The sequence below is a fragment of the Echinops telfairi genome, unplaced genomic scaffold, assembly GCF_000313985.2.
Source record: "Echinops telfairi isolate 266 unplaced genomic scaffold, ASM31398v2 ScPeMD7_7473;HRSCAF=8511, whole genome shotgun sequence".
Lineage (NCBI taxonomy): Eukaryota > Metazoa > Chordata > Mammalia > Afrosoricida > Tenrecidae > Echinops > Echinops telfairi.
In genome coordinates, this window is record NW_022111377.1 from 5,335,906 (window position 1) to 5,345,422 (window position 9,517).

The 9,517-nt window shown below is 39.6% G+C and overlaps 1 pseudogene; it reads left to right on the forward strand.

The window, feature by feature from the left end:
* The first annotated feature begins 330 nt into the window (after positions 1-330).
* On the forward strand, positions 331-962 carry LOC115873994 (annotated as a pseudogene).
* Positions 963-9,517: the final 8,555 nt, after the last annotated feature.

Genomic DNA, 9,517 nt, shown 5'->3' on the forward strand with positions numbered 1-9,517 from the left:
TCACAACTGTCTCACGGGAGTGAGCTGCACTGAGCCATTTTACTGCTTTTTAATTTAACTAACTGTTTATTTCTTATGTTATATATCTATCTATCTGTATAAATATATATAAAAGTATTAGCGTTCTGGTTTTGTTTCTCTAAAGAACCCTGTCTAACACAGTGGCCATGCACAAACTTCTTAAAAGTCAGCAATTTGGAGTTGTGGTACTAGATGTTTTCTGGATTTATCTGGCCATGTCAACTGCCCAACACCCAAATCCCATAGGGCAAATAGCATTTTTGGAAGGGCTTGGTGGTCCAGTTGGAAGGTGGTCACCAACTAGCAGTCATGGCTGCAGGGCAACCAGTCCCTGGACAGAGGTGGAGTGGGTTACTACCACCTGGCCTAAACGAAAGTGATGTTGAGTCGAATCCTGAAGACAAAGCTACCTTAGCACCCTCCGGATTTCACTGACAGGACGTGAATGAAGAGCAGATGACTAGAAATGCCGAAATCTCTGAGTTACCGACAGAGGGACCAAAGGCAGAAACAAATATCAATGCCTATGAAGAGTGTCCTTCTGGGCTTTCCTTAACTATGTGGAATAAATTTCAAGAATTGCACAGAAAGTATACAGAAGAGAAAACCTCAACCGTAAGATTCAGGAAGAAAAGAGGAAACTCCTCCAGGAAAGGTAAATTGAATGAAGAAGCATCTCAAAGTGATCAACCCCCAATGAAACCGTGGAAGGAGCCCTGGGTAATTTGGAGTCAGTGATGGGTTTGAGCCCCCTAGTGGGATCTTGAGAAGCTGAGGAACCAGCGGGTTACTCGGAGCTTGGTGTTAAAATCACCAAAGCAATCTACCACTACTTTGTAAAAGCCTTTACAAAGAATTCACAGGTGGTTCGAAAAAAGCCTGCATGGGGATTTGAAGCAATGAAAAGATGGGAACCCAAGAGCAACGTAGGATATGTGTGACTTGCCAGAGAGCTTCCAGATCTTTCCAGTGATTCTCAGCCTGTGGGTCTCAACCCCTTTGGGGGTCGAATGACTCTTTCATGATTCATAGCAGTAGCAAAATTACAGCTATGAAATAGCAATGAAAATAATTTTAGAGGGGGGGGGCGGCGGGAGTTGAGGAACTGCACTAGGATCGCGGCACTAGGGAGGTTGAGAACCACTATAAATCTAGATGGACTCCCAGGGCTCCTCGATGCCTCGAACAGTTTTTTGTTGGTGCTAAAAAATACTGGGATGCTGACAGAAAGAGATGACTAAGCTTAACATGGGGGAGTTGATTATCAGCCTTTGGGATCTTTTTCTAAGGAGCTTGATCCTTTTGAAGTAGAGCCTTCTGTTACTGGCACAAGATAACCGAACACACATGCAGAGAAGTGAGAAAGGGACTCGCATGTAGGCCTACGGTGTCGTGTTCCCTGCTACCTTTCCTTTGTAAAGCGTGGTCAGCCAGCGCCTTTCCTTCGCTTTGCTGTCTGGGTTGGGTTTGGCCGCACTTCTGTAATTTGGCTCTGCAGGGTGGTATTCGTAATAATGGATTGGTCCTAAGTGCTAAGAAAGTCACACTTGAGCCTGCCTTTTACCCATGACCTTCATCACCTCAGCACATTATGAAGGTGACTCTTTACGGGAGGCGGTAGAGTTGATATTTCAGAGTCACACGGTGAAAGCAATTTTTGTGTACTGTCACATAAAATATTTCAATCATAAGGAAACATCATAAAGAAAAGAAAAACCGGGAGCAAGAGAAAGCTGATCTCAGCTGAGTGGTCACAGGAATACAGAGAAATTCCTAGAGTCCCTTGCTTTCAGACAATTTCCTCACTGTATCAAAGATATGATGGGGACGGTAAAGCTCTTGGCTTGAAAATATAACACATGAAGTTAAAATATGTGTTTCCAAGCCAATTGTAATCCACTGGGAATCTCCAACTTAAAAAACTATAGTTGGTCCTTATTACTATTGCAGTGTTTCAGACAATACACCAGTTGCTTATGTAGCTATTCTCTTATTTGATCCTCCTAATAACAGCATGTCAAAGAGTTTCTATTTCATAGATGGGTAAAATAAAGCTCAAGGGCAAAATAAATTTTCTAATGTCATACATATGGTATGTGATAGTGAAGATTTGATTGTAGATTAGAATATACGAATATCAAAACCTTCTCTTAGTCACTAATCCCTCAAAAACAATACATTTCTTGCAAATAATAAGGACTATGTCTTGTGTTTCCGGGACAAGACTAGTTATAGGGACCAAGCATGAATGGAAGAGTGGCTTCAAATGTTTCTAAAGCAAATAGGAAGCAAAAGATGTCATTGAATACTTAATCACAGACATTGAATTCTAATCCTCATTACTATATGTATTTTTTCCTTCCTGAGTCACCCAAGTAAGTAGAACATTTGATATTGGGAAAGCCTGGTTTAAATCTCAATTGTTTTATCTATTCATTCTCTGAGTAATAATAATAGGGGTAATGACCCTTTCTTACTTCACAAAGATGTTTTGTAGATTAACTAATTAAGGATTATAAAGTGTTACATCTTATTATTATGATCATTAAGTTCTCATGATGAAGAGATAAATTTTGAAATTTGATATTTGGTAAGTGGCGTTCTTTCCTCTGCTTCTATGATGAATCCTAACGATATTCTAGGGACCATCCGCTAACTCCAACTTGCTCTTGATTGTTAAAATAACAAGGTCCACTAACCCTTGCCTCCCAATACATGAAAGGATTAGGGAGAGCATAGCGATATTTGATTACGATTTTAATATCATTTGCACGAAATTTGGCAATGGCTCCACAATTAATAAAATATGTCGCTTGGTATGTTCCAGTATTTTGTTAGATACAGAAAAATATAATAGTTGTCAAAATTCATTGAAAATTCGGTATTATTTAATTGCCTCATATTTTATTAAATTCACCCGATCCTTTAGACAAGTGGTTCCCAGCCTTCCTAATGCTGTGACTCTTTAACACAGTTCCTCATGTGTGGTGACCCCCCAAACCATAAAAATATTTTTGTTGCTTCTTCATCACTGTCATTTTGCTACTGTCATGAACCGGGCGACCCCTGTGAAAGCGTCATTTGACCTCCAAAGGGGTAGCAACCCACAGGTTGTGAACTGCTGTTTTAGACAGACAGATAGATAGGAAATGATATGTAGATAGATGATTGATTGATTGATAGATTGATAGATAGATAGATAGATAGATAGACAGACAGAAAATAATTTACTTTCATTCTACATCCTCAAGAAGATTGAATTCAATTAGTTTTTACCTACTTCAGAACTGTGCTGTCAGACTCCGTAAATAATTTTTTCATGGCACATTGGCTTCATCAGATCCATCTGAATAGATCTGCTAAAACAATTTGTTTTGAGTGACATTTGCCTTCAACTGCTTGTTCTTACACAGTTTTATGATAAGGGCTCTTTAAAATTCATTTTACATATGAGGAACGGCGATATTAAGTCTTGAGCAAAGTAATTTGCTCAATTTTACTGGTACATTATAAGTCGATGATGGAGCCAAAATATGAACCTAGGACCTAGGCAGTCTGAATGCAGACCCCAGCCTCTCAAGTTCTTAACCTATTCCCTTTGGACAGTCTATATTAATCACCTGGTACCCATGAGACAATGCTTCAGAAAATGTTATGTTCTCATAGCAAAGCATCTATGGTGTGATGTCATTATGGTGGAGCTATTAAAGAATCATTCTCTTTTCAGAAATTTAGTTCTGTAATATGAATGATAAATAAAAATGTCTTTCTTGCGGTTGCTAGGTGCTCTCAAGTTGGCCTGACGCCCAGCAACCCTATAGCAAAATGAAATGCTGCTCAGCCCTGCTCCATCGGAGCAAGCCTTGCTGTGTTTGATTCCATTGCTTTGCCACTATGTCAATCCGCCGCTTGGGGAGGACTTCTTCTTTCTGACTGACCCTCTACTTTACCAAGCCTGATGGTCTTCTCCAGGAACTGGAGTAGGAACTGCTCCGACTCATATTTTCAAAGCACGTCAAACAAAGCCTTGCCGTTCTTACTTGGAATGACCATGCTGGCTGGACTTCTAAAACAGCTTTACTTGTTAGGGCAGTCCATGGTAATTTTGGTATTCTTTGATAGCATCCTCATTCAGTTGTATCCATTCTTCTTTGGTCTTCCTGATTCATTGTCCAGTTTTTGCATGCATCTAAGATCGTGGAAATAGCAAGGTTTGCTTTTGAACATTTTAAAGAACTTTTGCAGTAGATTTGCCCAGGGCAACATGTCATTTGATTCCTGGAATGCTGATTCCATGGGCATTGATTATGGGTCCAAATAAAATCAAATCCTTAAATAGTTCAATATTTCTGTTTACTGTGATGCTGCTTATTGGACCTGTTGGGAAGATTTGTGTTTTCTTTAACTATACTGGGGACTATAATGGTTTATTCATCAGTAATGCTTCAAGTCTTCACTTTCAGCAAGCAAGTTGTGTCATCCGTATTGCACAGATCTTTAATGCCTGATGCCACCTTCAACTTCATATGGTCTAGCTTCTTATATTGTCTGCCCAGCTTCAGATTGAATAAGTATGGTGAAAGGATATTTTCCTGACTTACACACCCTCTTGCTCTGTTCCAGTGATCGACTCCTAGTCCATGTACGGGTTCCGCATGAACACAACTATATGTTCTGGAATTCCCATTCTTGGCAATGCTATCCATAATTTGTTATCACTCACAGTCCAATGTGTTTGCATATTCTATAGAACCCAGATAAGGAGGCCATTGATATTCTCTACTTTCAGCCAAGAGCCATCTGTTTCAGCTACCCTTTACTCCGTGGGCTGCTCTGAATCTGCCTTTAATTGTTGCTACTCACATGTTGGTGGACCGCTGCAACCGTTTTTCAGTTATCTTCAGCAAAATTTTACTTGCATGTGATATTAAGTACCTTGTTCAATAATTTAAGTGTTCTACTCTTTTGGACTTTTAACTCCAGGTCTTTCTCATTTCATTATACTTTATTTTGTCTGCTTGCACCAGCCTTCTTGCAACAGAGACCTCTGCCCAGCTCTTTTGCTTCATTATTTCTTCCTTTGCTGTAGCTCTTCTAAGTTCCAGGGGGCGTTTCCGAACCTCCTCTGATATCCATTTTGGTCTTTCTTCCTCTCTTTTTATTGACCCTTGGTTTCTTCATGTATTATTTCTTTGATGTCATTCCACAAATGGTCTGGTCTTAGGTCATTACGATCATGTTTAATTTTGTCAAATTTATTCTTGAGATGTTTCTAAATTCAGGTTGGATATATTTAAGTTGGATATGGTTGGATTTAGGTTGGATATATATTTAGGTTGGATATAAATTCAGGTAGGATATGGTTTCTAAATTCAGCTTGTATATATTATATCTATTCAGGTAGGTCATATTTAGGCTCTCTGGACTCATTTAAATTTCCTTCAACTTCAACTTGAATTTCTATCTAAGCGATTGATGGCCCGACTATTCCAAAGCAGGCTCCTGGCCTTCTTCTGCCTGATGACATTGAACTTTTTGATCATTTCCTTGAATGGATGTAGTCAATTTTATTCCTCAGTGTTCATCTTGCAAGGTCCACATGTAGAGGTTCCACTTCTGTTGCTGAAACAGAAGGTATTGCCGATGAATGTGTACTTGGTCTTGCAAAATTATAACATGCACTCTCTGATGCCATTTCTGTCATCAAGGTCATATTCCCCGAGTGCTTGTCTTCTTTGTTGTTTCCAACTTTCACATTCCAATCACTAGTAACTATCAATGCATTGTGATTGTAGGTTGGGTCAATCTTGTACTGTAGATATTGGGGGAAATATTCAGTTTCTTCATCTTTGGCATTAGTGGTTGGTGCATAAATTTGCAAAATAATCTTAAGTGGTTTTCCAGGGAGGTGTGGGGATATTGTATGATCACCAATGGCACTGGACTTCAGCATAGATCATGAAGGGTTATTTTTGATAATGAAGATGATGCTGTTCTTGACTTTGTCATTCCCAGAACAGTAGACCATTTGTGGCTCTTGTTAGGTGCCGTCAAGTCGGTTGTGATTCATGGTGACCTTATGTCCGACACAGTGAACTGCTGCCAGTCCTGTGCCATCCTCACCATTGCTATTCTATTTGAGCCCATTGTTGCAGCCACTTTGTCAATCCATCTGGTCAGAGACCACCTAATGGTCCAAATCAAAATGGCTAATACTGGTCCCTTTCAATTCATTAGTACCTAGCATGTCGATCTTCACACAATCCATTGTACTTTTGACAACTTGCAACGTGCCTAGACTCATCGTTCATACATTTCATCTTCTAATTTTTGGTAGATGTTTGTAGCAATTTCTTCTCATTTTTGACACATGCCGCATCATTCAATGAAAGTCCCGAAAACTTTATTCCTTGCACATCATCAAGTTTGACTCTATTTTGTAGAGGCTGCTTGTCCTCACTGGATTTTGAGTGCCTTCCAACTCCAGGGGCTGATCCTCCGGCACTTTATCAGACAGTGTTTTGCTGGTATTCATCACATTGTCACTAGTGAGGTTTTTAGAAGTGGGTCACCAGGTCCTGTACCCTGTCCACAAGGAGTGGCATTTGAAATACTGGTGGCACAGTTTTCAGAATCCCAGCAACATCCAAGCCACCAGAGTCCACAAGGTGGGCATAGACATGGTAGAACAACAGTCCTATAGCCTTATTTATTAACTTTTGTTTACGCAAATAAATATATATATGTTACTATTGCTAAACTTATAAATGATAGTTTCATTTTCTTTTTCGATTAATTCAGGGAGTGTCTCTTCAGGGAACAATGTGGAGAGGGAGGAGCCGTGAGAGGTGGATTATTGGCTTTAGAACTTCTGGAGAAAGTTTCCTGGAGATACTGACAAAATGAAACCTGTGTATGCTTCCTCCCCAGGTGGGGAGTTTGGCCCCAGGACATTGTTCAGGTGGTGGAACTTACTGGCAAATGAACAGAGAGAACTGAGCGCAGACAGTTTCAGAATGCCTGGTGAGTACTGCCAGTGTACTATCTCCTTGAGAATTTTAATCCTTGATATAACTATTGTTGCTATTAGCATCATTTTGATCAACAAGCTTGATAGATATGAAAGTAGATTATATATGTTAAAATCACATATAGCATATTAGTTATATTATTTTGTGACCTTCCCCTATAAGGCAAGAATGACTTAATGTTGCATTTTTTTCTAATGTAGAAGAAAAATAAACCAAAATATACAGACTCTGATCTATCATACTATAAATGAAGGAATCATCATAAGCTGTTTTTTTTTTTTAAAGACAATTCTTACCAATACCTGCAGGCACAAACATTCACAAGGTGCTAGCCTTCTTTATAAAACATGCATCAGGGGAAAAAGCAAAGGTTCCGATCCTTGTAGGAAATTGAATACATGGTCCATTTCTGAGTCGCAGCGCCAATGTTAAAGGAGGCAAAGAGAGTAAGTTACTGCTGCTGTTGCTGTTATTTTGACAGAGAGGAAGGGCAGTTAGACTTAACTAATTGGAAAGTCCGAAGAAGTTCACTCAGCAGCTCAGCGATGATCCCTCACCATCTTTCCCCTGTCAATGCTCATCTCAAAACAGGAAGCATGGTCCCATGAACCCACCCTCCCCTCTCAGGTGACACCTTGCCCTGTTTGTAAGGAGCTTCACTTTTATTTTAAAAACAAATAAGACTCAATACAAAACGTTTTTTTAAAAAACAACGAGGAAGAGTAGAAAGCTATATCTGAAATGGCTAAAAAATTGAATTTAGATCAATAGAATTTGGTGTTTCTCATAAAATACTCCCAAATACCGTGAGACCTGTAATCATGAATAATAGGGTTATATTATACTGTGTTATTAAGGGGGAGAAATCTGAATTTGGAAACAGTTTCTCAATTTGGTGGGGAAGGTTTCATTGCTTGTGCAAATAAGCATAAGTCTCTGATGAACCCTCCCTATGGTGGCTCCAGCGTAACACTGCATTTCTTACCAGACTTATGATCGGTGACATAATTGGTAGAGACAATTCTTTGGTGAGGAAATTTTTTAAATCTATGGAGCTGGGCTTTAAAAGAATAGTTTAACATTATTTTTGAAAGTGCAGATTAATTAAACTCTGGCTAAAGCTCTCCAGGTGCTGCAGGTAAAAATAAATCATAATGCTACATGCATTGTTTTCCCAAGTAATACTTATTTCACACCACTGCAATTTTGTACACTCTGTAAGTTTGGCTCAAACTTTTGTCAAATTGAGAAGCATAATGAAGCATCTCTGAAATATACAAAGATGATAACATGTTGACAATAAAAATAACCACCAAAAGTCTTTTTCTGCCTTGAAATGATAGAATCCTATAACAAAAGATTAAATGGACTGACTTATATTTTAGGTACCAATGTAAGATATTGATGCTTGGATTGACCAAGGGGAAAGGTCAAGAAATCTCTGTCTCATTCTCCCATCCGTCAATTGAAGGAACTGTTAGCATCTGTTTGTAATGTAAATTAGAGGAGATTATCTAGAAGTTAGAATACAGAAAGAAATAAGAAAAAGTTGTTCAAATACTCTCGATTCGAATGAGGTGTTTTTTCATTTGGCGATGCTACCATCCTCCAACTGGAACGCAGCATTTGGAGGAACATACATGGTGCCAAGACAGAAAGAAGAGATGCCTGTCTAAAATGAAACCAGCCAATCCATATTGGCCATCTACACAGGGACAGGACTGGAGCCAAATTGTCCTCACATGCACCTACCTCAGATGATCACCTGAAACGTGTAGGAGTATTATATGCACACACACACACACAACATTACAAAACGTGTTCCTGTTCTCAAGACTCTTTTTAAAAATCTGCTTAGCTTAAAACTTAATCCGTGGGGAGAAAATACTTCACACACAGCATGTGGTGCTTCCTCTCCATGAAAGTGCCACGGGGGAAGAAATACTTGAGGGGCTTCCAAAGGCCATTGGGGAAGTTCCTTATCTTTTCATTCCATTCGTGCTCGAACTCCTGGATGGAGCCCCTCCTCATCTTCTGGAATTCTCTCAGCAGGACAGATCCTTTCCCGTGACACCCATGTTCCCATCTCAGGATCTTTGTACTTGCTGTTCCTTCAGGACTGTCCCCAAGGTCAGTCCACAGTTTTGCACCTTCTGAGATAGCTCCTTCCCAAATGGGAGGACCATGTTTCCTCACCTACAGCAATAGTCTCTGTGTTCCCAACTTTCTGTTCTGTGGAAATCGGGAACCATGACTCCCTGGGTTGTTTGCAGCAGAGTTAAAGCTACCTATCATTGATCAACTGCTTTCCTGATAGCATTTGATAGTTGGTACTGAGCAATGGAAGCATATTAGACCTTTAAATCCTCATCACAGGACTGAAAGATTTGTGGCATCGTCTCTGTACGACAGATAAGGAAAGCACACTTAGAAAGGTTATGTAACTGCTCAAAATCACAGAACCA